The sequence below is a fragment of the Brassica oleracea genome, chromosome C4 (assembly GCF_000695525.1).
Source record: "Brassica oleracea var. oleracea cultivar TO1000 chromosome C4, BOL, whole genome shotgun sequence".
Lineage (NCBI taxonomy): Eukaryota > Viridiplantae > Streptophyta > Magnoliopsida > Brassicales > Brassicaceae > Brassica > Brassica oleracea.
The window spans coordinates 37,605,365-37,611,364 of record NC_027751.1 but is presented as its reverse complement, the minus strand read 5'-3'; the positions used below and the strand labels follow the sequence as shown (position 1 = coordinate 37,611,364).

The following is a 6,000-nucleotide window of genomic DNA, read 5'->3' as shown; positions in this document are numbered from 1 at the left end:
GAATAGGCTACGGCGAGTGGTTTCATCAGCAGCATTACCCGCAGGGAGGATAGTGCTCGTTGTTGCTGCAGCGGTTGTCACGCCAGTTGCATCAGTTGCTGCAGCGTTGAGTGGAGTCTGAATGACATCTGTAGTGTCAATGGGGGTGTTGTTATCGTTTGTCATTTTTCTGTAGAGAAAACATGAAAACCGGATTAGTACTCCATTCATAAAAAAACATATTATTTTTAAGAAAATAATAGTGTAATATCGATGTTCATTTTTGGTGTTTGAACCAAATCATATCGATATACGTCTAGAAAAACGTTTTGCAAGCTCGCTTAGAAAAGCGTTCGCATAAACCGTTTTGTGTAGACTTAGAATGTTTCATAAACTCGCTTAAGGAAGCGGTTATGAAAACGATTCGTATACTTTAGTTTTAGGAATCGTATATCAAAAAACGTTTTGCGATAATGCTACAAAGCAATCCGCAAATCGTTATGAAATAAATAAGAAACGTTTCGCGAATCGCAAACATCGTTGTGAGATAAGAACAAAACGTTTCGCGGAAATGCTAGAAAGCAAATCGCAAACACGGTTCCAAAACCCGTTTTTATTAATCATTTTTCAACCCGATTAGAGCTTTAAACGTAAGGCGATTTTGAGTTAAGATTGTAGAAGCCGGAAAACTAGACTGACATAAACGATAGAATAAAAGCGACGTTAAGGAAATAAACGAATGTAAAAGACGAATACAAGAACGATAAGAAATCGTATTCGCAAAGAGACATGGAGTCGATATATGATCTATTTCCTTAACTCAAAATATTCGCTCCGTTAGTGAGACGGGACTGTACGAATATAGAGTCCCAGGATACAACCATGGCAGACGAATCAAACCTCACTCGTGATCGCCCTATCAAACTATAAACTCTACGAAACACTCTCTAGACTTACGTTGAGGGATTTGGTGATCTTTTCTCGTTTAAACTTATCGTCAAGAAAAGAGACAGCGTGTTGTTTTTAAACGAACTACGTGTTGTTTAAAATAAAATGCATGTCGTTTTTCGGGAATTAAATGGCAAAACGCTGAGCTTAACTTGGTCCAAAAAGAATATTCTTATCGGGCCAGAGGCCCTCCACAAGACCCAAGACCCAAGACCCAAGACCCACGCCGAGCCGAGCCGAGCCGGCCGGACGGCGGCGGCGGCGCGCGCGTGGGGAGCTCTCTCTTCCTCTGAGCCGTTTAATCTAGGTAAGTGTGTACACTTATATATACTGCTCGTTTTCTCCTCAAGTAGCCGATGTGGGATGTCTCTAAACTTCTTTTTTAAAGTCATTTAAAGGCTTCTTTAGTTAACACCCGCATGCCCATTTCTTTTCATCATTACCAATTTTTACTAAAGCCTTTATGCTTAATAGATTGGTCCAACACTTTTCGCTGTTGCCACAGAAGAGAAGAGAAGAGAAGAGAGAGAGATGGAGATCGACAAAGCGATTGGAGAAAGTGATGATAAGAGGTTGAAGACCAAGTACAACAACGTCATCTTTCGTCATCAAACGAGCTCTTTCTCTTTACTCGTGGGCTCTCTCCTCTCTTCTCCTATTGCTTTACTTCATTAAAGTCTTGATCTTCAGATTCATTTGTCTTACAAAACTTTGACCAAAGACATGAAGCAAAGCTTTGTACTTTTTTCTGGTTCACTTTTTTTTATCTGTGGTTGATGCTTTTTGGAGGTGTTTATTTATGGAGGTGTTTAAGATAGTTTGATAATTGCCATAAACATCTCAATGTATCTGAATGTCAATAAGTCACCACTCAGTTGTAGTGGTAAGAAGCTGATAAAGTCGGTATATTCATTCAGGCACCTGATGAAGAGTTTGAGGAGTACCTTAGGCATCTTATTAGTGAGCAGTGCACATGTGACAGGAATGAAATAAGTTCTGTCTTGAAAAACAACTATTTTAAGACGGATCAGAGTCCTTTTGCTATCCATTGTTGTTGTTGCGTAGATGGTTTCTCGCCAAGTTGATTGCTTTGGTGTTTTCAGATGGCTCAGTTACCAGAAGGAATCACTGAACTACTGCATCATGAAAAGCTTTCGGTGTCATTGGTAGGTGCTTTCAGTATCCTTCTCCTTCCGTACCCATTCGATCACTGATCAGGGGTCAATTTATGTAGATCAAGTGCCCCAATGTGATTGTTCTTGCTGCTACAAATACTGAGGAGCTCGACAAGGAGTGGGAATGTCTGACCGAGCTAACTGAATTAGGTGGAAGTACATCCCCAAACTGATGATGCAGATGAAAACAACAACAACAAACCGGAACCAAAGGCTCAATCTCCCACATGTGTAAGCTGTTTTACTTAAATAGAAAACTCAAAAGGTTGGTTTGTTCTTGTTTCTTATTTTGTCTTTGTTTCTTATGAAACAGGTCTTGTTGCCATCAGAAGAGTTATACAAGCTACTTGGTGAAGCTAGTGAGGAAGGGCTTGATGAGGAGACCATAGTAGAGTCTCTTTCACTGGGATTTAATAATGTGAAATAATTTGATAGTAGTGTACATTTTGTAAGAACTAGACGGTTAAAAAAATGAGTAATTGCACCCCATGACCATGAAACAAAATGTTATTAGCTGAATGGTTATGACACTGTTACACTTTCATAATTCAATCCTTGCCCCTACACTAGATCTGAGCCGAGTCTGACACACTGAGCTTCTGCAGCTATACAGGATAGAGTAGTTGTAATTATTACCCTACTGAACTCTACTACTTCACGCCATCTCTTGACATCTGAAACTAAAAGTATTAAATTTTGAAGTTATTCTAGCTCACCTGATAATCTGATATTTCTCTCTCTAACTAAATTTCGTCACTTATCTTTTTCGAGATCTATTTGTATTATCCTCTAAAAATCCAGTTTGAGATTCAACTCTCCAAAGGACACTCTTCTCCCTATCATCAGATTTGCCGCGTCTCGTTTAACAAAAGAAGAAAAACCGTAGGCTCCGTCAAGTCCCACCTCGAGAATCACCACCTCCTCGCCACCATCAAATACGAAGACTTCACCGTCAAACCGTTCCAAGACCTTTAAATCCAGTCATGTTCGGTCCACACACACAAGCAATAGATTACCGTTTGTCTGTATCCTCTCTTTCTCTCTCAGATATGGGCACCAAGAACGCGAGAGACAAAACCAAGCATCTTTACCTTAACGTTCTTTCAGCTGGGTTACCATGTGAGTTGGTCTGTTTTAATTTGTTCAGATTCATAATTTTTTTTACAAAGCAAGACTGTTTTGGTGTCCCTCAGTAGGTCTCACTTCACAATCTTTCCCGTCATTTTCTTGATTCGATTGGAGGGGTCTCAAGCTAGATAGGACAGATCAAACAGAGCTTAACTTTTTTTTACCAAGATTCAAGGCTTACACAGATGCTTCAAAACTTTGAGAAGGATACACAGAGGAAAAAAACATGAAATTTGTGATTCGGGGATTGTGTATGACAAATGTATCCCGTTAGCATATTTGATATCATATTCTAATAACTAAGTAGCTATGTAGTTGTTATCTAATTATCATTGAGTTTATCCTTCTGTTTCCTAGAATCGAGATACTATTGTTAATATCCGGTTTTATGTTTAACATAACTCAAAAACTTATGGTCTTATGTTATAGATTATCCAAATAACAACCATATAATTATGAAACAAAACGCTTATAGATCAATCATATTTCAACTGGCAGAGTTTACTATATACCTTATTTAATCATTTTAATATATCAGTCTTAATTTTTTTATCCAGATTACAAGTCGAAAGAAAGATGGCACACTAGTGTTTTAAGAAGAAATCCCTCGTTACATATAAATAATTTTATCTGTAGGTAAAACCGGTTTAATATAAATTATTCACAAACCAGATTTCAAAAACTAATGTCATAACCGGTTTTTATAAATTATACACAATCCAGATCCAGTACTTAAAACATTATACGGATAATAAACGTCCTTACCGGGTTTAATATAAATTATTCACAAACCAGATTTCAAAAACTAAAACCGGATAAAAAGTTGTATAAATGCTATGCATATGTAATATCCAGTTATAATAATTATTATTTAAAGGTGGTTAAATGTTAGGTATATTAGACGTGTGTATGGGGGAGACTGCAATAGGATATGGTGGTCTGGCGGAAGTTATATCTGCTTAAACTCCTCCACTTGCCGGTTCGATTCCCTGATGTCTTTGTATGTTCTTTCAGTTTTTTTAATGGATGTCATTTTCGTAATTCCATCTTTGTCTTCCTTTATAGGTTTTTGGGTTTTCTGTAACTCGTTTTACGTCCGTCTTTCATTTTTCTGTTAAATTTTTTGTTTTTTTGCATTTTCTTCCTTTTTTAACGTCTTCAACCTGCATATTTCTCATGAAAAATTTGATTTCAAATTTTCAAAACCAAAAACTTGAGATTTCCGATTTAATGGCTGAATAGAATGTAATCAACACGGTTGACGAACGCTAAGCACTATGACAGTGAATAACCGGCCGTCTCGTTTTCGAATTATCTTTCTACTCCATTGATCTGGTTTAATTCCACCAATGTTTCAACAATGATGTCTTTTTTTCTGTCAACTCAACAATATCCCTTTATCATATAATAATCTAACTATTATTTGTATTCACACGCGCTTCATTATATCCATATATTTTAAATTCGAAATTGTGAAAAGATTAACTATACCTACACGACAATAGACTGACACCAAACTATGCAACCTGACCTGCCTACCCAGTTTCCGAAAAACTTAGCCCCAAACAGTTCTCTCGTGAGGACACTTACGTAAAACCAACTACTGACACTATCCATCTACCTAATTACACAAAGTTTATGCACAATCACCTAATTACCTCTCATTTTTGGTTATTTACCTAAATGACTCTAAAAAAATCACTTTTGAATTGAAGGCTACATACATAACAATTTACATTTTGGTAGAGTGTGGTTAAAGTTCGTTGTGTATATTGTACTCTTCAATGTCTTTCACATATGGTTACATCCCTTGTGCGTTCGGTTACATTATATCCACATAAAGGTCGAAATGTCCAAGTGATCAAAGTCATTCTATATAATCTCATGAAATCTTTTACAACAACCTCCTTCTCATCGTTTGATCAAAGTCATTCTATATAATCTCATGAAATCTTTTACAACAACCTCCTTCTCATCGTTTGATCAAAGTCATTCTATATAATCTTGTATCATCGTTTATTTCTTTCAAATTATTTTCGTTTATTTTACTAATCTTTATTTTTCTGTTTTTATTTAAAAATCAATGTTTAAAATGTTATCTTTTACTATGTTTTATTTAATAAATAAATTTTATTTAAAAAAAATGTTTAATAATTTTATTTAAGAACCCTTAATTAAGAGACTTGCATTAGAGCACATAAATGCTACAGTCTCTTAGCGGAGTCTCTTAATTCACATTTACTATTAAAACAAAAATAAAAGACCATAGATGGGTCTCTAGGTTAACAATGTAATCTTTCACAAATAAAAATAAGAGACCCTAAAATTCTCGGCCAACCAACTAGAAATAAAACTGACACTGAAAATGAAGCTAAACTTAACTGAAACATCAAATATAATCTTTCAAAAATAAATATGAAAAATAATAGTGGCAGTACAAATCACACCACTGAAAACAAAACAAAAACAAACACTTAAAAGCCAATAACTTATTGCCCTAACGGGTAAATTTTAGTTGTTCACTCTCAGAAACCAAATAGAAAAAACATACGGCACGGAGCTCATAATTAAGGAGTTCAGAAGGATACAAAAAAGCACCTTCTATAACTCTAAAACAAATACTTAATAGAAGACAAACTCTCCGGTGCAGACCAAGGCACTTGAACCATCACCATTGACTCCTCGTACCCAAACTCAACAGCTTCACCATCAATCTTGCAGCTCACAGGTTTCTTCGATGCATAAACCGATCTCAACGGATTCCTCATGA

At 36.1% G+C, this 6,000-nt stretch overlaps 1 long non-coding RNA gene across 1 annotated transcript; it reads left to right on the top strand.

Moving 5' to 3' along the window:
- Window positions 1–2,709: 2,709 nt before the first annotated feature.
- LOC106340774 lies at window positions 2,710–3,571 on the top strand. The gene is made up of 2 exons (XR_001269502.1): window positions 2,710–3,221; window positions 3,296–3,571. It is a non-coding gene; the product is annotated as an uncharacterized LOC106340774 (long non-coding RNA).
- Window positions 3,572–6,000: the final 2,429 nt, after the last annotated feature.